Below are 23,518 nucleotides of genomic sequence, written 5' to 3'. Positions count from 1 at the left end.
CCAGAAAAGTCTTCCCTTAACACTTGGTAATCGGTGATTGGCCATTTTTCCTAGAGTTCTGCCTTTTCTGTTACTTCATATAAATGACATCACGCAGTTCATATATATGGATGTTTCTGGCTTCTTCTTATGATGCTTTAGGTATCCAACCACATTGTCTCAATAGTGGGCTTAATTGTATGGACAAGGAGTATCTCCCTTTAGGATTATACCATCTTATCTACTCTACTGCTTAATGTCTTTGGGGTTGCGTTCAGTCTGGGGCTAAGATGAATAAAAGTGTTATGAACATTTGAGTATGAATATTTGTGTAGATGTATTTTCTTTTCTGTGGGGAAAGTGCCTAAGATTGAGATTGCTGAGGTGTAAGATAAGTATATGTTTAAGTTTCTGAGAAACCATCAAAAGGTGTGCACCATTTTGTATTCCAAATGTGTTCCTCAGGAACAGAAACAGCTGTGTACCTGAGAGTTCTCGTTACTCCGCATCTTCACCAAAACTTGTTATTTTTCTAAATTTTAGCCTTTCTGGTAATTATATGATAGTATGTCTTTGGAGTTCAAAACTCTCCTTCACCACTAAAGATATCGAGCACCCTGTGGTTTTGGCAGTCTTACCATTTTTGATAAAGTGTCTATTCAAAGTTTTTTTTTTGCCTATTTTAATAATCAAATGGTTTATTTTCTTGTTATCGAGTTGCAAGTGTGTATATGTATTGTGGATGCAAGTCCTTTATCGGTTACATGTTGGCAAATATTTTCCAAGTCTGCGGCTCACCTTCCACCTTTGTTATATCGTCTTCTTGAAAAATAATAGTGTGAAATTTTGAGGAAATCTGGTCTGTCTTCTTCATCAAGTCTACCATTTTTTGTTTATGTTTTCCAAATTTCTTGTGATACTATCCTAAAATCACTCCAAAACAGAAATTAGAAATTGTCATTGATGCAGAATTTTACACAAATAATATAAATGGGTAGGTCACTTTCTATACCCTCAGTTAACCAGATCGAAGGATATCTAGAAATGAATTTTAGTTTATGCACTGTATCTCAGAATAAAGCCTTTCGTCTGTATATTATATCTAATAGAAAGGTACCAGACTTCAGATGGTGAGAGAACCTTGAAAACTCAAACACACTATTACGTATTCTCTCCTAATAAGGCATTTTAAATTGGTGTTGTTATTTTAAATCTCTGGGCTCTCTTTTTTGGTATTCAAGTTATCTTCCTATTTTAAACAAATTAAGTTGTATCTTTTATTACAGTTGTTTTTTTAAGATCTCTAGAAGAGGGCCTCCTGGGTGGTTCAGTGGTTAAGGACCTGCCTTCGGCTCAGGTCATGATCCCAGGGTCCTGGGATCAAGCCCCGCATCGGGCTCTCTGCTCGGCGGGGAGCCTGCTGCTCCTACTCCTCTGCCTGCATGTGTTCCCTCCGTCACTCTCTCTCTTTCTCTCTCTCTGTCAAATAACAAATAAAATCATAAAGAAAGAAAGGAAGGAAGAAAGGAAATCTCTAGAGGAGATCTGACTTGCCCCTTTCTCCCCAGATGCTTGATTTAGACAGAACACCGTCGTGTGTTCTGGACCAGATCTTGTCCACTGCTCGGAATTGATTCCAGTTTATTTTATTTCATGATCAGTTTAAAAACTATTTCAGGAAATTGCATATTATCCAAAAGCATCTCTTCACATTATGTCCCTGTAAAGTACCCCTCTCCCCTCGGTGATTAGCTACGATTACCGGTGAGCACTTCTATGGTCTGATTTTAGGGGATTCCCAACCCCTTCTCCACCCCAGTCTCCTTCTGGATGAGTACTTGTCATATCGTTTTATTATCACATTTAAGTTACTAAACAATGATGTTTCCAAACAGACATCCCACAGAACAACCGTTTGTTCCATAAAAATGGGACACTACATTCAACTTCCTCATAGGTCAACCGTGAGTTGGAATTCTGTTTTTAAGGCATCTCCTAGTATTCAGGGAGAACATCTGAAAAGAGATATTGCATCTGGTTGATGATAATTATCTTCGAAACTTTTCTCTATAATTAAAAACCACTCAAAAGACAGTGCACACATGCAAATAAGAGACAACAAAAGCAGTTGCTAAGTGTGTGATGCTTAATGCAGGATGTTAATCCACACCACGAGAAAATATTGCTGACCTTCTGGGCATTAAATGCAACATCACCGATTTTGTTCTATATGTGTTCCTTCTTCTCAAGTATTCAAAGAATGGAAGAGACAATCATCTTAATTTTCAAGTTTTTCATGAAAATATACTACCATTTTTTTTCACAAATGAGAAAACAAGGGTCTACCATGACCTTTGCACATTTTCAGTAGGAGAGCCAAAATAAGAACAATTCTGGCTAGTCTCACTTGGGATCTTAATTAGCACTACAAGTTTAATTTTGTGAGTTAAAAATAACATCACTCCTGAGAAACAATGCCAAAATTATTATATGCGGACGCAGTGTGTTGCGGGTCTCATGAAGAAATACTTGAGGCACGGTGAGCTACCATCTTCATGGGAGGCACGAGGAACATCCGTAGGGGCTCTTTGGGGTGTCGACGTGATTCCTGCTGTGGGTGTTGTGGGAACCTCTGTGGCAAGAGTGATGGGACAGTCCCACTGCCGCCATGGGACCCAGAGCCTGACCATGGTGTCAGCATGCGGAAGAGGTGGAGGCCAAAGGGAAGGCTGGTGTCGGGTGGACACCTCCTCGTCAGCCAGGTCTGCAAAGGCTTTTCAAGTGATACCAAAGGGATCAAAACCCAAGTCGGTTGTTTAGGAGAAGTGAAGCCACACACAGCTCGCCAGTGTGGAGGATGGCACTGAGATTGCTTCCGGTCACCTGGACAGTACAGAGCCAGGGAGAGGAGGGAGCCCGCTTGGGAAGGGCCGGGACAGCGCGAAGTCATCAGAATGATGACTGTGACCCAGTCGGGGCCCTTGCAGAAGGCGCCCATGCCCTAATGAGCCGCTAGGGACGGCCGCATGGGGTTTGGACAAACCAGGCGGTAGAGAAGGTGCATGACAGCAGACCTCGCCAGAAACTCCCAGCTTTCCCGATCCTGGGAGAACCTGAGCTTCGCTGGAGTGGGGATCGTACCTCTGCAGCGGAGTCACTCGTTCTCACTCTTATCCACGGATCCCAGGTGTCGCCAAAGATGACTGAGGTTTGAGTTATTTAATTCAGAAGCAGCTTCGCTCATAGCCCCGGCGCTCCCCCACCTGCATTTCCTCTTCTGGGACATCAGCTGCCTCGTCCCCAGTTCACGTGGGCCCTTGGGGTCAGGCTTGGGAGGCTGCTTCCTCTCTCGGGATTTAACGCAGGAGTCACGGGCGCCGGAGATGTTGGTGGGGTCCTGCCAGCCACTGCCTCCTCGCCGACACGCTGTGTGGCTCTCCGAGTGCCTTCTGACTGGATGCGGGGTTCATGACCTTGGACCTTGTGAGTCTGCCTCCGAGGGGCTGGGATTGATGACATCTTCACGCGCTTTACCAATCTTCCCAAATTAATCTGGTCGTTTTAAAACCTGTGAGGCTGGTAATCCTGCGACAGGCAGGGGAGACAGAGGGGAGGAGTGTGGTGTTCTTGCAAAGCACGCGCACTCGCCGCATGCTTGCAGTTTTCTGTTTTCTATCATTGCATTTTTTTTTTCTTCCCAAGTTTTTATTCAAATTCCAGTCAGGTGTAGGATTCAATGATTCGTCGCTTCCTACAATACCCAGGGCTCACCCCCACGCCCTCCCTGAGCCCCGGCACCCCTCTAATGCACCCCCGACCTCCCCACTCTGGTCGCCGTCGGAGCGTTCTCTAGAGCGAAGAGTTTCCTGGTCTGTCTCCCTCTCTTCTTTGCCCGCATTCATCTGTTTCGTTGCTTATCTAGTTGTCTCTGCACCATCTTTTAGCAACTCTTCTTTCCGCATCGAAGTATCTTTGCCTCCGCGTTGCACATCAGTCGATGCGGGTTTTGTGTGCGGTCGGGCTTCCAATGCTTACCCTTTCTCCTCTGCAGTTCTCCTGGCACAGCCGCTTAAAAACTGCTGGGCCTTCAGACACTCCCCGTGAGGGACAAGCCCATTTTCACCACTTTCAGTGAAGTCAATGACAAAAGTCCGTGAACCTGACAGCCACAGGCGCACAGCAAGGACTTGGTACTGTCCCCGGGGCTCTGTGCAAAGAGGATGTTCCACAGGGTGTCCCCTGTGTCAGGACTGGGAGCAGTTTCCCCCGGACTCAACAGCAGCAAAGATTTGCAATGACTCAAGGGGCACGGAAGTCCAGAGCAGAGAACTAATTGGTGGGACTTACAGACCCGCCCGCCTGGCCCCGACTTGTCCTTATACTCTGCTCCTCATGCTGCTGTGTCCTCTCTGGACACCACCAAACGAGTGTTCCGGAAGCTTCAGAACGACCCCCCAGCTTCAGGAAGCCCCATCACTGCGACTGAGACGGGTGCTGGGCTCTCAGTGGGCTCCCAGGCTGGACGGACCGGTATCCGGCATTCGGGTAAGACCTCCTTCCCCTTTCCTTGGTGAATGGCTATGATTTTTTCTATCTTATTTGAAGAGTCGCTGTCGAATCCCAGTTCAGTAAGACATCTGTTTCCGATTTCTCTTTGAAGTTTTGTGTTTTAGTTCCTACATTTAGGTCTATGATCCATTTCAAGATAATTCTTGGGAATGGTGTCAAATAAATAGGGAGCGTATAAATAGGAAACATATGAGCGTATCGATTTTTTGGCAGCAGAATCTTTTGAAAAGACAGTCTGTTCCCCTTTGAATGACTCTGGGGATTTCTGCCCCCAAATCCATTGATTATATGGGAATAAGACATTTTGGACTGTTGATTCTGTTCCGTGACATATGTGGCTATCGTTATGGAAATATTACTTCGTTGGGTTTACTGTGACTCCACAGTAAGTCTTAAAGTCGACAAACAGAAGTCCTCCAACCCTGTCTCCCTCTTTTTCAAAATTGTTCTGACCATTCTGGTTCCTTTGCATTCTCATTTCCACTCTGTAATCAGTTCGACGGTTTCCATTCCTCAGCAAAGCCCGAGGAGGTTTTGATTGGGATTATAAATATATCCGCTTGGAGAGAAAGAACATCTTAAACAATATGAGTTTTTCATTTCATGAATGTGGTAAGTCTAATTTACTTAGGCTGTCTATGATTTCAGCAACATTCTGTAGCTTTTAGTGTACAGGAAATGCACATATGTTGGTCATTTTATCAAAATAATATTTGAGCGGTGTTATCTTTAAATTTCTATTTCCAGTTGCTTGTCGGTAATGGGCAGAAGTACCCTGTGTCCTTAAGCTGTGTTGAAGGCACCGATTATTGATAGCTGATAACCTGTGGATTCCTTGGGATTCTCTGAGTAGATTGTCTGCCTCTTTCCTTCTGTCTCTCTCCCTCTCCTCCTGTCTCTCTCTCTCTCAGTCACATGGGGACGGGGGACATCCTTGTCTGTTTCCAACCTTGAAAGCATTCAGCCTTTCACATCAGGAACGATGCTTGTGGGCAAAGATCTCTTCTCTCATGAACGTCACAGCAGAGGTTTTCCGAGTGGGCCTGGGACAGACAGTGTCCGTGGCCCCTCGGAACTTGTCATAAATCCCAATTCTTGAAGCCATTTCAGACTGAATCAAAAACTCAGGGGGTAGGACCCGGCAGTGTTTATTTTAACAAGCCTTCCAGGAAATTTTGTGCCGTATTAGATTCTGTCCGTGTATTAGACACGATGTTCGGATGTTTGTTTAGGCACCATGGGATTCTCGGAATGCCCGACAGAGGTCTAACATGACCTCCCTCCTCTTCATGACAGAAAGGGTCCTGCCTGGCAGAATCCCCCAGAGAACGCCCAGCCGCTCCGAGTGAACAGCGGGCAGGTGGTCTAACGTGAGTTTGCCCCAGGACCTTCCTCTCATCGACCTTTAGATTAAGGCCCCTCCTTCCACGGTGACTACTTGATCTCACTCTTTCAGGAAACAACACTGTCCTAACGACTTTGCTAATCGTTTCCCATTTGACCCACAAAACTTCACCATCTCGGAAAAACAGGGCAACTCGCATTACAAACTTACAAAGAGAAACTTTCCAGCTGCTTGAGATGTGTGATGCCGACTGGATTCCCTCACACAGCCCCGGGGGTGGGGGGCTGAGAAACAGTAACACGCCAGGGCAAGGACGCATCGAGATGTGACACGATCGCTGCGCATTTCCGTATTTCTCTCCTTCTACCTTGAGTTAGCCTGACTCTGCACTGAAGACAGGTAGAACAGATGAAAGGAAACCTCTTCTGCCTTGACATATAAAAAACAAAAATACAGCACGCCCCCACACGTCGAGCTCTTCAAAGGAAAATACAGAGGGAAGACGCTAAAAGATAAATCATTTATCCAAGTTTATTCTCGGAGCCGGAGTTCAGAAACTGTGGGAGTTTCTGATCTCCAGCCATGCTTTTGGGAAGGGAAATGATCTCAGCGGGGTGATGCTTTCCCTGTTTTCGTGGTAGCGCAGTGTGGGTGCAGCCCACAGATGGGTCAGACTTAGGGCTCTCAGCTCAATGTGTGGGAACCACTTCTGTTTCCATCAAAGTGTGGCTCATCAGATGCATTTGCACAAGCAGGTACCTTGCGAGTTTCGTCCGGTATTGTCCCAGGCTTCCTCCCTGGCTTCACCCCTGTAAACAAATATACAAGTATTTTATCACGATGTCACCTGCTGTATGTCACAGGCTGGAAACTCAAAGACCTAAAGGAAGACGCTCTTTTGACGAAAGGGTGTCTGGGGTCATCGACCAAGGAGGACAACACAGGCAGTCGCCTACTTGGTGTCCTCGTAAGACGGGCCCCAGGAAAGATCCGTCCCTGTGTATACACTGGGGCCAAATCAGAGCTAATGGCGTTCTCCAAACCAACTCTTCCCAATCACACACACAATAGAATAATTTGTAGAAGCAGGACAAGTATGGATGAACAGAGGAGTTGCATGAATAAAATAAATATCAAAGCTTTTGCATGTTATTCTAATATAGAAGCCCCACAAATTTGTCCACATTGAGAAAGGAGAGTAGTCTGGATTACTGTGAGTCCTTTCGCCTCTGTTAAAAATAAGAAACTACATAAATATTTAAGCAGGTTTCTTAATGATGCTGCTAATGGTCGGAGGCATGGGCTTCTCTTGGCAGAATGCTTGGTGGACCAGCTAGCGACTTTCGTCCCCATCAGTATCGAAATCCTTTCCAAGTAACTACAAGATCTTTTTTTGATGCAAGGCCAACTTTATCTACATGTTGTCAAGTTTCGGCTAAAAATAATACAAACGCAGCACAAGTTGTACCATTCTCCAGAAAACAGGAGCCACCTGCTTTCTACCAGTTTTCAGCAATCCAATTTCCACGTTTGTGCAAAACCGCACGGGTCAATTTGGATTCAGTAGGCACAGCCTGCTGCCTCAGGACATGGTACAACAATCATCTAAAAATTGAGGTCTCTTATCTGTGCGTCTCCCGAGAGCAAGAATGTTAACATTTATTTATTCAGCACATCTTTCTCGAATACATAACACATGCAAGGGACTGAAGGCAGGACAGGCAGCAGCCTAGTAGCGTTCGTATAGCCAGAGACGGGCGCCTGCGGGAGAGAGACAGCGGGCAAAGTCCCAGTGACGGAACAAGGCGATTCCAGACCCAACACAGGCAGCAAGCGGGGTGGAGGGCAGGACAGTGAGGGCGCAGGGGACAGGACCCTCAGAGGACACACCCCAGGGAGAGGTGGCTGCGAAGGAGACACGCACGCAGACCTGGAGAGGAAGAGGTTAGAGGGACAGTCCCTCAATGTAACCGCATTCCTGAGACATGGAGTGAGCAGGAAATCTGCCGTACTTGGTTCTTACTCAGGAAAAGGGAAGCCTTGACACATAACGGACGGTCATCTGACTTGGCTTCAGTTTGCAGAGTCGGAAATGCCGAGTGAACGGTGACACAGACCGCAGCCTTCCTCACCCCTCCTCCGGGTCCCCTGCCTGCCAGCCTCCCAGAGCCGTGCTTTCTGCCGCGTGTCCTCCCGACCCCAGGCCACGGAGCGCTGGGGGTCTTGTGCTCCACACTCAGCCACATCACAGTTGGGTCTGTGATGGGGTGGGTCTGCTGAGTATCTTCCTACCCCTTGTTCTCTGGCCTCAAATGGGCTCATGTCTGTATGTGGGCGAGGTTCTTTCTGTGATAAGGCTCTTAGTGACAGATTTCTCCTCCTTGAAGTCCAGCTGAAGCAGGTTTCCCCTGTGCTTCTCTTCCTCCCTTGCTCCTGCCTCACGTCTCTCCTGCAGCCCTCTCCCCATTCAGAGGGGCTTAAGGAAAAGCAATGGAGAAGGTGCTGTTTGATCCAAAGGAATGAATCTATAAGAGTAAAACTCCAGTGAGATAGGGCATATCCCCATCCTGCTACCTCCCAAATGACATCATCCCAGTAGTCTCCTACTTTACCTTTTACAATATGTGTTTAATTGTTTGTGCTGGAGGTCTTCAGTGCTTTCTCTCAGAGTTTCCCCAGAGACATTGAGACCCAAGAGACTGTTCTCTGGAGAAGACAATCAACAAGTGCTCTCCTGAGCAGTGAGGTTCTTAGTTTTATGGCCCTAGAAAGACACTCCCATTACCTAGGAGACAAGCAGCATGGGTTGTAATGACAAAACCAGCACAATGGGGAAACCCTATTACTGGAAAAATCTAGGTGTCCATCAATCATCAAATGAATAAGTATAGACAGTGTATTAATATTCACATAGAAGGATAATATGGAACAGTAAAGATTAGTAAGTTTGAGCAACATGTATCCACATGAGTGATTGGTTCCTTTACATATAAATTCTTCTTGGGGAAAAAAACACAGATGTGTTACCTCTCTGGTTAGGTTTATTCCCAGGTATATTATGGCTTTTGGTGCAATTGTAAATGGGATTGGCTTCTTGATTTCTCTTTCTGCTGCTTCATTGTTAGTGTATGAAAATGCATTGATTTTTTATATTCCCATATCAGTTCTAGTGGGTTTTTGGTGCAGTCTTTTGGGCTTTCTACATAGAATATCATGTCATCTGCTTCTCTGCCGATTTGGATGCCTTTTACCTTTTCCTGTTATCTGATTGCTGAGGCGAGAACTCCCAGTGCTATGTTGAACAACAGTGGTGAGAGTGGGCATCCCCGTCGTGTTCCTGACCTTAGGGGAAAAGCTCAGTTTTCGCCCTCTTGAGGATGATATTCTCTGTGGGTCTTTGGTATATGGCTTTTATGATGCTGAGGGAAATCCCCTCTGTTCCTCCAGGGTGGAAAGGATATTGCATTTCATCAAATGCTTTCTCTGCATCTTCGGAAAGGAGCATATGGTTCTTGTCCTTTTATTAGTATGATGTATCGTGTTGATTGATTGCTGGGTCTTGAACCCCTGCAGCCCAGGGGAAAAACCCACTTGGTTGTGGCGAATAATCCGAGGAGGCGGGTGGGGGGTGGGGTGACTGGGTGATGCACGTGATGCAGTGAGCACTGGGCGTTACACGCAGCGGACGAGTCCCTAAATCCTGCGTCTGAAACACTGTAGGTTCTAAGTGGGATTGAAATCAAAAAATTTTTTACAAAAGCAAGCAGGGAGCCTTCCTGGCTTAGTCGGTAGAGCCTTCTATCTTTGATCTCAGGGTCGAGGGTCCAAGCCTTATGCTGGGCATGAAGCCTACTTAGAAAAACGAAACCTGAGACATTTTTAAAAAGCAAGTGACATGATTTCATCATATAGCATGAAATCATTTTAAAAGTTCCAAAGCAGGGCGCCTGGGTTAAGCTGCTGCCTTCGGCTCAGGTCATGATCTCAGGGTCCTGGGATCGAGTCCCGCATCGGGCTCTCTGCTCAGCAGGGAGCCTGCTTCCCTCTCTCTCTCTCTCTCTGCCTGCCTCTCCATCTACTTGTGATTTCTCTCTGTCAAATAAATAAATAAAATCTTTAAAAAAAAAAAAAAAAGTTCCAAAGCAAACCCAAGCTGATGTGTTTTGAGAACAAACGTACATATTTAGTAAAATTGCAAAGAAAAATAAGGAAATTGTAAAAATTCACAGTAATGCTGAATTTTAAAGGAGAAAGAGTGATAATGGGAGAGACTCGGGAGGGTTGTTAATCAGATCTTTTTCTTGGGTTCAGTGGTTTATGCATGGGCTTTTTATGTTTTGTATCTCATATTCTTTTATATTTTAAAAACCTCCAACACTAATTCAATTCAAAACCGTATGGCTCTAAGCCTTATTAACAGTTTGTTCATTCCAATTAATTAAACATGCTGCAACCAAACCCGTAGTGGAATTTGGAGTCTACGGGAAAAAGTAATTTCCAGGGCACGATTCCAGTGAAAAATGGAAAACCCAGCGGTTTCCTTGGGAGAGCGCTCTTTTCTGATGGTGCCCAGCCCCGGGAGGGGAGACTGGACCCCCGAGCTCAGACCCCTCCCCAGCAGCCCTGCTGAATTTCTGCTGAGTTCACAGATGGGCCATGATGTGCCTGCTCACTTCACAGGGAATCACTTTCTTCCCAAATGAGCCAGTCATTCCTGAAGATGCTGAGTGTTGCCCTGACCACTGGCTGTGATGGGCCCAGGCAGGAAGCAGGAATCATACAAAGTGGTGCTTGAGGGAGCAGCCTTGGCTGCTGCCCCAGCTTTTCTAGACTGTTCCTTCCGGCTTTCAGAACTTTACAGCACCACCCTGCTCTCCCGACCTGATCTTACCACCACCACCCTCCATGGTCCATATTTGGCCACCTGCCCTGTATACTGACCTACCCCATGAACAGTGGGGCTGCCCTGAAAAGCAGGCAGGCCTAACTAAATGAGATTTTTTGTAGTTACTTTTCAGCCTTCAAAAATAAGCCTGGCCCCTTGAACAGTTTTCTACTAGGGAAGCTCCCTTAGACTTCTCAAGGCAGTGGTTTGGGTCTGAAAAAATTATCCTCAAAGACACACAGACTTTTATTTCCCTGAAAGTTGGTCATCCTTCTGTACGGCATTTCTGTGGACTTGACCTCGCTCCTGGGTCCTGCAGGAGGCCAGCTTTCTTAGACCAGCGATGGCTCAGAACCTTCGTGAAATGTCCCTGGGATCTCGTGCAGGCGGAGGACGTCTACGAGTGACATCCTCGGTTGTTCCGTAGAAAAAGACTGGAAGCGAACTGGAAAGCAGGGAAGGACCAAAGGCTATAGTCGGTTACTTAATAACATCGGAGGGAATTGAAGACGAATCCCTTTATGGAAACCGCACGCAGGCTCTGGGACTCTATGAGGCAACTGTAAATACCTTCTGTGCAGCTGGGAACCACTCCTGGGATCCTGGGAGCTAATCTAGAAAATCAATTTACAATCAATTATGAAAATGCAGTGTTACCTGAAGAGGCTTCCAGGCCGAGATCAGAACTGGAGTCGGTTTGATATGGGGTGAGTGTGGGCTCAACTCTGGCCACCCACTGTGCGGGGATCAGCCCCAGCCCCGGTGCAGACTGGGGAAACCGTGCTTCTCTGTGCCTCAGTCTCCCCACGAGGTTGTTAGGAGAATTACATTGTTAGGAGAATTAATAAGCTAATATACATAGAGCACTTAGAACAGTATCCGATGTGATCAATGTTCAAGAAATACAGTCTCTCTGTTGTCACAGTTACTGTTTGAACGGACACCTTTTTCTTAAGTTAGTAACTGGATTCATGTGGGAATTGGTCATGCAAGTCTTGAGAAGGTCGTGTCCCAAGGCGCCATTCAGGGGTCCGTCCACACACCGCCCGGGACAGAGAGCGCCTGGCTCACACACGAAGGGCCGAGAGCCTCACCCTCCTCTGTAACCTTCAGAGCGTTGGTCTCCGCCTGGGCCATTCCCTTCAACTCGCCCAGAAGGCGGTTCCTTCTGGTCCCGCACACAGACTGGCTGACCAAGCACAAAACCTGATCCGTGCGTGACACATGGTGACCATCTAAGTTGTTACTGACTTTTCTCCATCCACCTTTCTGATTTGTTTAATGTCGGTGCGTCTCCTGTAGGTCTATGATCTCTTAGTATTTCATGCAATTTATTTTATTTTATTTATTTATTTGTTATTTCATGCAATTTAATGCAGGACCACGATCTCGCCGTTGTGTCCCCTCTACTTCTCTCTCCCACGATGGGACCTGTTCCTGTCCGCTGCTGGACCGTGTGTGTCCGCCCCTCTTCAGGAAGCCTGACAATAAGCCTCTGGAGAATTATTATCTCTTGTTTCAGTTCCATTGCGTGTCTCTCCAGCGTGCACAAACTTGTGGGAACTGAACAATCAGGAGGTGACCACAGGCTCATTGACGGGGAGACTAGAGGGGATGGGCCCCTTCACAGCACACAGCAGCACCCCGGGGATCTGAGGTGGCCTCCTTCTGCACTGTGTCCCTGTCTTCATGCTCTGGCCTCCACCTGTGGTGGCAAGACACGTGTTGTTCTCTGGGAAGTATCTGTGGGATGATCCGGAACCTCTGTGGTGTGGAAAGACAGAGGCCCTTTGTCTAGAAAGGGGACGGAGCGGGGACTGAGGAAGCATTTTCCAATAGTTGCCAGGAGATAAATGCTTAATGTTGTCTCCTTCTGCAAGCTATTTAGTAAGTAATGTGCAAGGGAATAATGTGATGATAGCAACTTCATTTTACATTCTTAATGTCTGGGCAGGAAGTACCAAGAGAGCCAGAGCAAACATTTGTGTTCTTTCCTTGTTTTCTCTCCGAGACAAGTCTGTAACGGAACATTGAACATCTCAATGTCTAGACCCAGCGAAACCCATGAGCTGATGGTAAGAAGTCCACTGTCCGAGGTTACTTGAGAATTCTAACACTCTAGAATGATCAAATGTGGAATGAAGCAGGTAGAGCCTTGACCCTTATGGATAATTATAAAGGTTATTTACAAAAACACCTTTAATGAAAAGTACAAAATAATAATCGGTGATTCCCTTTTTATAATCTAGAAGTCCAAACCAATCTAGAATGGCAGAAGGTCATTCAGTGATTCCCTGTGGACGCTGAGGACAGCGGGGAGCTGGAATGACCAAGGGCCATTGGGAATTCTGAGGGGTTGGATGTGTTCATGGTTTTGATTGTGGTGGGGGTGGTTTTCTTTGCCAAAATGATCTAATTTTACACCTTAAATACTGCATTTTTACTAGATAAATCAGTTAAAGACGTGTCCTCAAATACCACTTGTAGAACACCCAGAGCAGACCTCTTTTTGTCAAAAGAGCCCTAAATCAGAAACAACTCAATTGTCCATTAACAGGAAAATTAAATCTTTTTAACATCGAATCTTTATGTAATAAAATACATCATGGCCAGGAATAAACTACTAGCATAGGCAACAGTGGGGTGAATCTCAGAAACATTGTACCGAGCCAAGGAAGCCAGACACAAAATCGCGTGATTCTATTTACATCGACGCCTAAGACCCAGCTGAAACTATTCATGGTGATGGCAATCAGACAGTGGTCATTACCAGGAGCTGAGAGAGACCAGAAACAGTGACAAAGAACATGGAAATCTTGGATTTAATTAGTACACGTTGTATTTTAATTACACCACAGGAAAAATAATAAAAAGTGACTAATCTCAGCGATGATGAAGGACATATAGATACACACGCATAGAAAGAGAGACGGGACAGAGAGAGACAGAGACTCAGAGGAACCGAACCGGGGAAGCCGACGTCCCTCTCACAGCAGCCTGGTGGAGAATCCTTTCTCCTGCTGTGCTCAGACGCGCTCCAGCTACCAACAGCCAATGTATTTGTCCCTGTCTGTCAGGTACAATTAAAGCTGGAGAAAATTTATTTCTGTAGCTGGATGAGCAGAGGGTGTGCGGCGAGGACCATCTGGCCTTCCCGGGCCTGGGCTCCGCAGCACACCTGCCTCGGCTCCCTCATTCTGGAAAGATTCAGGTCCTGCTTCACTGTTGAGAAAATGCCCAGGACAAAACCTGCAGCCTCTGGTTGTGCAGCCTCTGGTTGTGCAGCCTCTGGTGTGGGGGAGGCGCGTGGCACCGTGATGGGGTCATCATCATTTCCCGTCCTGCCTCCCCCAGAGAGGCTTCATGCCGACGTTCAGACAGTGCACGAGCCCAAGATGCCCAAATACGCAGGGCGTTTCAGTCACCCACTTGATTCTTGACCTTGGTAAGTTAGTTAACCCTTTGGCAACTGTAATGTGTAAATAATAATCTTTAAATATACACAGGATTTGAGTTGTTAGGATAATTACTGAAAGACCAGATTTTAAAGCAACTCACAGAAGGCTACTTGATATACACTATAAATGACACATCTGGTTGCTACTGTCCCAGAAAACATTCCGTCCTTTGATTGAAAGGGTAAGAACCAGTGGGGCATAGCTGAGAATACATATTACACACCAGATTATCTTTTATGAGGTGGGGGAATTCAGGGACTAATGGGGAAGTCATAACTTGTACGGCCAACTCATTGAACAAGGGGAAAGAGGCTTCCTTCCCAAAACAAAGTCAGGATTTTCAAACGTAGGTGAGTATGGAGGTTGTAAGAGGGTAGCTGAAGAGGTCATGTGCACTGAATCCTCAGAGTCTCCAGTGTGTGAATAGGGTTCCTACGGCAGTCTGGAGAACCCCTATTCTGGGACATTGAAAAGGAATCGGAGAGAGGGGAACCTGGATGGCTCCGTCGCTGAAGCGGCCGACTCTTGATCGCAGCTCAGGTCATGATCTCAGGGTCATGAGATCAAGCCCCACACCAGGCTCTGTGATGGGCGTGGATCCTGCTTAAGATTCTCCCTCTCCCTCTGCCCCCGCCCTCCCTCTCTCTTAAAAAAAAGAGGAAAAAAAGGAATTGGAGAGTGGAAAAGAATCCAAGTAATAGACTCCATTCCGTGAAATAAAACGCTGTCAACTATAATTTCACCTTAGCCAAATGGAAGTATGTGGGGGGCACGACTGTGTCCTTGGGGGCGGGTGAGTAGGTTTTGTGCACGCATTGAGCTCGAGCCCACGCTGGCCTCCAGGAGGCCCTTCTGACCCACCAGCCACATACCCCCCTCTCAGGGCTTTAAACCTACTTCCCTCTTCTTGGAGCCCCGTTTCCTTAAACACGCCTCTTCCTCCATGCTTTCAGATCTCCGTTCCAACGCTGTTTTCTGTCCTTCTGTCTCCTTAACCAGTTTCCATTTTCTTCACAGTGTTTATCCCTACGTCGTGATTAGTGATATTTATTTATTAACTCACTTGTGACAACCCTCCACACGCACACAGGAGTGTAAGTCCCATGAAGTCAAGGACATGTTTGTCCTGCTCACCTCTGTAGCCCCAGCACCTAGGACAACGCCCACAAGCAGCAAAGACTCAATAATCATTTGTTAAAGGAAACGTGACATCATCAAAGGATGCATTTTGTTCCACTGCATTCAGTTATTTACCCAAATCTCCGGTGCTCTTGGAGGTAAGTTGTTAAATACATGAATGAACCAATGGGTAGTGAAGATTTTGACTCTAAAGCTCTCCAGGGAGATTTTGGTTTACACCAGGGAATGCCTACTAAGTGTGGCAACCCAACGCCTATGAAAGTCTTTAACTTTCTTTCTGTCTGATGCGTACATTCCATCTTTAGAGTTTACAACCTTCGGGATCAACCTGGCGGAGTGGGGAGTGAGAGGCAGCCCTGGGGATCCTGAATGGAGAGAGGACCCTGAAGGTAGTAGAGGGTCGGTCCTCGGAGGACATCGGGGGTAGGGATGCTGCACAGGCTCGCCCTACTGCAGCCCCGCCTGTGTGGCTGAAAAGAGGAGCAGGACGTCATCATCCAGCACCTGCCCGCTCTCGGAGAAGTCAATGCACCATGCTTTAGGGGCAATAAACACACCCACAGTCCCCCTTTTAGTGGAAGACACCACTGGCTCACTGATGCCATGAGCGGAAGGAGGGGCGTCCTCCTTGGACAGATTTCTTCTCTTTGTTTCTTTTTCTGCATTTCAAGTCCCATGGCATGTTCCTGGAAATACAGCATGTGGGCCGCGGGCAGAAGCCTCTGCATTCTCTTGATGGCCTCTCGGCCTATAACTTGGATGAAATGGTTTGTTTTAGCCTAAGAGTGGGGAGGGAGACTGCACTAGGACGGAAAATTGGCACAATTTCTGAGGGCTTCCGCTGAGCCAATAAAATCTCCCCCCAAAGAAGCCGTTTTAGAGATTTATTTCCCGAATCGCCCTTTCCAGCTTTACGACGGCGCTGAGGAACCCGATTTCGTCAGGGGGGCTAAGCTTCAGAGGGACTCGCGCCATCGTAACAGCTGAGATTTTCTGTCCTTTCAAGAGCTGCTTTTCCCTCCCTGGGGGACACAGCGCCTTCTTTGGGAACGTAGGCCTTTCACTCAATGCGCACCGCAGCTTCCTGAAGGAGGTCTCACGTGACTTCAGTCTCACGATGAGGACACGACACAAAGTAAAATGACTCGCCAGAGGTCCCGAGTTAGTGACAGGAGCCGCTGAGCCGGCATCTGAACTTCAGCCCGCCCGGCTTCAAACAAAACACAGAACTGCAACAGCAACAGAACCTTTGCTCGTGAACTCTAGACAGGGTGGCTCCCCCTCAGGCACCAGAAGCAAGTCACAACTGACAAGTCCCAGCGGACGCGAGCAAAGCAAACCCTTAGCAAGTGTTTCCCGTTATTCAGGGAAAATCTGTCTGGGGGACTCGGCGTTTCATCTGGTCTGCAAGTCCTCGCAAAGATTTCATATGTTTTAAGGGACGCCTGGGTGGCTCAGTTGGTTGGACGACTGCCTTCGGCTCAGGTCATGGTCCCGGAGTCCCGGGATCGAGTCCCGCATCAGGCTCCCAGCTGCATGGGGAGTCTGCTTCTCCCTCTGACCTTCTCCTCGCTCATGCTCTCTCTCACTGTCTCTCTCTCTCAAATAAATTAATAAAATCTTAAAAAAAAAAAAGATTTCATATGTTTCATAAGAGTTTATTGAGATACAGTTAACATACCGTAAATCTCACTCTAGTAACGGGTACGGCTCAGCATCGTTTAGTGTGGTTGCTGAGTTATGCAAACATCACCACTATCTAATCTCAGAACATTTCATCAGCCCAGAGAGAAACCCCATTCTCGCCGGCTGTGCCGCCTTTCCCCCGGTCACCTGGCCGTCCCTACCACACTCTCTCCTCCAGAGGACTTGTCTGTTCCAAGCAGCTCGTGTAAGTGAATTATACAGTATGTGGCCTTTTGTGATTGGCTCCCTTAATTAGGTAATATTCCCAATTATGTCCGTGTTATTGCACCTTCCTTTCCGTGACTAGAAGTCCCTGCTCTGCTTATCTGGGTTTTTTTTTAAGGTTTTTATTTATTTGACAGCAAGAGAGGGAACACAAGCAGGGGGAGCAGGAGAGGGAGAAGTAGCCTTCCTGCTGAGCAGGGAGCCCGATGCGGGGCTCGATCCCAGGACCCTGTGATCATGACCTGAGGCGAAGGCATGTTTATCCATTTGTTAGTTGATGGACATTTGGGTTGTTTGGTAGAACCATGCCTCCCACCCAAGCCATGCACGTTCTAATCCCTGGGACCTAGGACTGTTGTTTTGCTATGTGGTAAAGGGCTATGAACGTTGCCATCAGCTGGTTATAAAACGGAGCAATGGCCCTGGGCGGCCCACGCAGGGGCACTGTAACCACAGAGGTCCTTTCCCGTGGAAGAGGGAGGGACAGCAGGAGGTCAGAGGGAGAGGACGTGAGAAATACACCACCTGCTGTGTCCAGCCCTGAAGGGGAAGGAAAGGCACCCCGAGTCGGGGAACGCGGAGGGAACAGGCGAGGACGCAGACTGTTACCTGGAGCCTCCGGAAAGAGCGCAGCCCTGATGGCAGCCTGATTGGACGGGAGCCTGCGGGGCCCTGGGCTGGGCTTCCAGCTTCCAGCCCCGACAGAGAGCAGGTCTGTATTTCTTGGGGTGACTGAGCACGTGCCCATTCATTACAGCGGCCAAGACAGGTGCGTCCCTGATAATGGTGACTCTGACTTTGACATTTGGAGGCGCTGCCACATAGATTTCTAAAGCAGCTGCATGGCCACCAACAGGGCAGACAGTTGAGCCCCTCCATGACCCCTTCTTGTCCTGTGTGTGCGCCATACCTTCTCGTGCCTCCCCCACCACTGCTCTCCTGATTTCTTATTCAATGCCAGCCAATTTACATACTGTGACATACTAGCTCTGGAAATCACATGTCCCTCATCCTAGGGTTTGTCATCATTATTTGGGGACTTTTTGAACCAATTTAGTGACATCAGAATTCTTTGTTCTGTGTGGGCCTGAAGGTCTGTGCGGTTGATGAAGTGGTGGCCTGATGACTGGACAAAGATTTCCTTCGATGCCAGAATGTCCTTGAATGCCCTGAACCAACCTGTGTCTCCACCTTTGCCTCCAGCGTCTTCCGCACTCAGCACCTACAGCCCTGCCTTAGCTCTCGCCTCCTCCTGGCTCAGACCCTGCAAGTCAGAGTGTCTCAGACCTTTCTTGGGCGGGCAGGGGACCTTCCCAATCCCCAGGAGCAAGTCGGACCTTTTCAAAGCCTGTGTGTTCTGCCGCCCAGCTCTTCCTTTAGTTCTTCAGCCAGCCGTGTGTGTGTCCTAACCGTGATCGCGGCTGCAAGCAGCGGGAACGTCAACATTGCTGGAATGATTTCAGCAGAGGTCACCACCATTGGCAGTGAGTGGGTTCTGAGCCAGGTCCGATAAGACCAGTCCTCCTAGGGACCACACTCAGGGCACCGCCCATCAGGTCACGGGATGGCACTTCTCTGAGAAGGACTCCTTGTTTTCCACACTTAGCACTGTTTCTCGCTGTTGGCTGAGGGGATGGGAGTGTGCAAGTTAAACCCACGGGCTCACTGTTCTTACGGAGTGACGGCCCATCATTGCTCTTGGAGGAACACAGCTTGGGTGGTCCAGAGCTTCACAAATGTTTCTTTGGACAATTTATGCTGTTGTTCTTGTTTCTTCTATGGGCCCGTGGGTTCTCAGGGATCCTTTTTCCAGCATTCTGGATGCGCTTTCTCTTTCAGGGCCTCAGTTCTGACGACATGTTCCCTCTCTTTACAGTAGTGGCTTGTTTTCCTGGTACCCTCGGTTGGGTGTTGATGGGTTTGGGGCCATCGTCCAAAGGCACTTGTGAAAGCCATTTCATCTCTTTCTCCGCTGAATCACAGCTGCTCGCAGACATTTAACCTAGGCTGCTCGCTGCCATTCCCCGAGCCGGGTTCTCTCCTCAGCTAGATCCTCCACATTACAAAATGCAAAAGACATGAAGTGTACAAGGTAAAGAGCATGGCTGGTGTGACTGTGGGCTATGGCCACTGAGCACAGCCTGCTACATGCCACTGCCACCATGTAGGAGCCACCAATCCCCAGATCCACATACTCCCACAGTGTGGGCACATGTCTCATACACATGGCCAAATAGCCCCCTGTCTCTGATGTTTAGGGAGTGTCCACTTCATGAGTCTTGGTGGAGGAAACGGGGAGCTAGAAAGGTTTTATTCTTACCTTCCTATCCTGTCTTACAAGCACAGGCTTATTCCCTGGGCTCCAGCAATCACTGTAACAACGAGGCAGCAAACATCAGGATAAAAGACAACAGTTAATGACAGCAGAGAAGAAAGTTGCAAAGACCCCAAGACCCTAACAGCATTATTGATCCACTTCATTCAAAACCCTGTACTATTAAATGGTAGACGGTTTGAACATGAGAGAAAACACCGCACCTGATGGTTTCAAATGGTGGTGTAGCTGGTTTCCTGTTGGGTGATACATTCATCTCAGGCCCCAGTGCCACTCAGCCTGTTTCCTACTCAGCTTTGTTGTTGGCGAGCAAGATTTTCTTTGATGTTTTTTTCTTTTTTATTAGGTCACCATCAAATCATGGTCCCTGAGAGGCAAAAATATTTTAATTTGCCATCTGATTATTAGAGAGATTCAGGGACCATACTGGGAAGGCTTTATCATCTGAATAAAAACCCAGGCACATAGTCATCTGCATGAGAGAGGCAGCAATAAAATATTACACACAAGACTCATGGACTAGGCTCTCTGGTGCGGCCACCATGTACATACAGAGCCCAGTGCACACACGATGGCATCCAGTGCACACGGTACAACAACGAGTACACACAATACAACATCGAGTACACACAGTACAGAAACCAGGACACACATTACAGCAGCCAGTGCACACGGTCCGGCATCCAGGGCACACGGCATCCCATATACACAACATTCATATTATATCTTCCAATCCACAATGAATGGTTGGTGTAACGCATCGAAGTCAGGGGCAGAGTAACATTTGTCCACCCTGTAGTATGGGCTTCAACCTGTGCTAAAGGTTTTCCCTCATTATCTCATCTGTTCCCAAGCTGGAAAGATTGCACATCATTTGTGTTTTCAGACCACAGAAGTGGGGCTTTGTGCAGCTGGGAATGTCTGGAAGGTCACCCAGGAAAACATTGGCACCTCCAGGAATGACACACAGTTCTGTCTGACCCTAAAGTCCACACTCTGCCACCCTGGAACGGCATCTTTCCAGAAGTTTCGGGAACGGAGTTTGGATGGGAGCTCTCTCCACTACCTCCTTTCGCAAGAACCGATCAGAATAAACTGAACAGGATAAAACAGTCTAAGTCCTCAGCCTAATGCCTGCACTCTGGCAGGGGAGCCGTGCTCTACGATGCCCGATGAAGGTGGGGAGCCCCGACCCCTGAAGCACATCGACAGGAGGGGGGACGTCCTTCTGCCCCTCATCCTTACCTGTGCAAAGGGGACTCGTCGCCTCTGCAGCCACATGCAAATGAACACCGGGGCCGTTGAAAGCCAGGCCTGCTTCCTTCTTCACCACCACTCAAGGGAGCCCCTGAGCCCAATTATGTGGCAGGCGGCGAAGGAAGGTACTCCAGGGTTCAGATGTTAACAGTGCAGGGACCCCTGTGAGCCAATTTGGAGCTGTACATTTTTAATAATATCCTTTTAATGAATACTGTGTTTCACTGAAATGTTTCAGACTAGTTGTGCTCTTACGTGAGGAAGGAAAGCCAGCTCTAGAGAAATACAGTTGAACCAATTTTCAGGGTTGAGCTGGGATGAAATAATTTTGCATTTATCATTTAAGTTAATTGTAATGAGCTTGAGTATAATGAACCCTACCTCTAAACTCCATTTAAGACAATACTTAATTGCTTCATTTTAATAAATGTTGTCAGGACAGTGAATGTAACAATGACTGAGCACTCCATTACTGCCGGCGCTAGAAACGAAGATGCGCAAAGCTTAATGAGATACGTAATCTGAAAAGGCAATTAGTACTCAGAGGTGGAACAGGACATCCTTCTGAAAGCTACATAAAGCAAAGCAATTTGTTTGAAATAAACGCAGGGATTCAGATTAGGTTGATGTTGCTAAGTACCTACTATGCGCCGGGAGGTGTGTCCGCACGCTTGTTCCATCCGATCCTGATTGAAGCTGACGAGGAAACTGAGGCTCAGACAGCTCTGGGATGGTGCCCACCCAGTAATCCAGCCACTCCTGGGCGGTTTCATGACCAAAAGCCTTTCTTCTGGGGTCAGTCGTTAAGATGGTGTCCTCCCACTTTTTTTTGCTACCTTTTCAATGAATGGCAGTAGAAATGCAGAAAACCAATGGATCGGAAAAAATAAGGAAGACAAGCAAATCCCAGTCCCTGACGAATGCCAGGTTGGGATGTCCACATGTGTTGTGATTCTAGACCCTAAACATATCGATGTCTGTCGATGGAATGTTTTCCTTACCGCCCTAGAGACAGGGGGAGCTCTGGCCACATGAACGGGTTGGAACAATTCTTGGCAGGTAACTGCATCTCACTTGTGCAAGATGTTTGCCGCAACCTCAGAAGGAGCACGGTATGTTTTTCTACTCCCTTCCCTCCCCACCATGAGTTGAGGATAGAGGATTCAGGTTGTCTCAATCTAGCTTCTCTGGAAACCAGAACAAAGGGAATAATTAGCTGGAAAAGCTTTGTTTTGGAGAATTGATCCCAGAGAGAGAAAAGGAATGTGAGGAGGAAAGAGTGGAAGAGATGTAAGTAAGGCATGGACACGCTCACCACCGCTCCCCGCCGACAGGTGCCCCCAGAGCCCCTGCCGGGAACTTCACAGGTGTCTTCACACCACAGCCAGCATGTCTGTCAAAAGCTTCACAGAAAACCCGGTTTTAGAAGAGCCCTCGGATGGAACAGGAGGGTGTGTATCTACTTGTTCCCCGTAGCACTGCCAAGTACTTCGAGGCTGCATAACTCTCTACTTGAGCACTACTGAGGAAGTCCATACCCACACCCTGCATCTTGGGACATGCTAGGGCCGACCTTATGTGCCAGAACCGCCTGGCCCGTGGGGAGCGGACCAGAGGTGATAGGAGAAAGTGGTCTTGCTGGTCACTAACCTGCCCTAGGAGCAGTCGCTAGAAGATGAGCAGGTGGGGAAGGATTTTGACACAGCGGTGGCCCACGGTTAACTGGTAAAGCAAGCAGCAGAGGGCCCAGATGTGGAACTGAGAAGATCTGATGTCTTCTAGTCTTGTTTTCAACCAATCTGCTCATCATATGTATGAGGACAGAGGGATAAAATTTCTGAAAATACAATTTTAGCTCATCTTCCATATATGATCCTTGCATCTACTGAGGGACAGTTGAAGGCGAATTTGGGGATCTAGTGAGGACTGCATCTAGCGAGGACATAGACACTCAGCAAAGGTCACAGGTCTTGCTGTAACAGTGAAGAAACATAGGTTAAATTTTCAAATTTCAGATAAGGGGCTTTGATCACAGAGTCTTTACTCAGATAATGTGATTGAAAACTGAAGGCAGAAAGGGTTTGAAATGACCTCTCAGTGGTGGTGTCGCTAACAGAGAACCCTCGGCGAAGAAAACAGTCATTGCTTTGCTGGAAAAAAAAAAACTTGTATGTATAATATCTATTTTATAGGTCATATATAAAATAGATATTATACATATCTATAAAATAGATATGTGGCATTATCTATTTTATAGATATGTATAATATCTATTTTATATATGTATATGTACATGGATGTGTATATGTTTTACATATATACATATAAAATATATATGTAAAATTAAGGTCCAGAATTATCAGTTCCCAGAACTGCTCGATGCTACAGTAAGAACAAGTTAGGTGGGTGACAGCTCTCAGTGCAAGTATTTTTTCTGGGTATGCTGCAACTTAGTTTCTTTTTTCTGTGTTTTATTTTTGTTCTTTGTTCCGTAGCAAATTGTTCCAAACACAATTTTACTAAATCGCATCTACTACCCTGAAGTTACTCCTTCTGGGGTCCCTTCCATTCCTGTTATCATTCTTTGCTGAGGTCACACGACTTAGTGTAATTGACCAACCAAAGAAGAATGTTTTCAG

The sequence above is a fragment of the Mustela lutreola genome, chromosome 4, assembly GCF_030435805.1.
Source record: "Mustela lutreola isolate mMusLut2 chromosome 4, mMusLut2.pri, whole genome shotgun sequence".
NCBI classification, from domain to species: domain Eukaryota; kingdom Metazoa; phylum Chordata; class Mammalia; order Carnivora; family Mustelidae; genus Mustela; species Mustela lutreola.
This window is presented reverse-complemented; position numbering follows the sequence as displayed.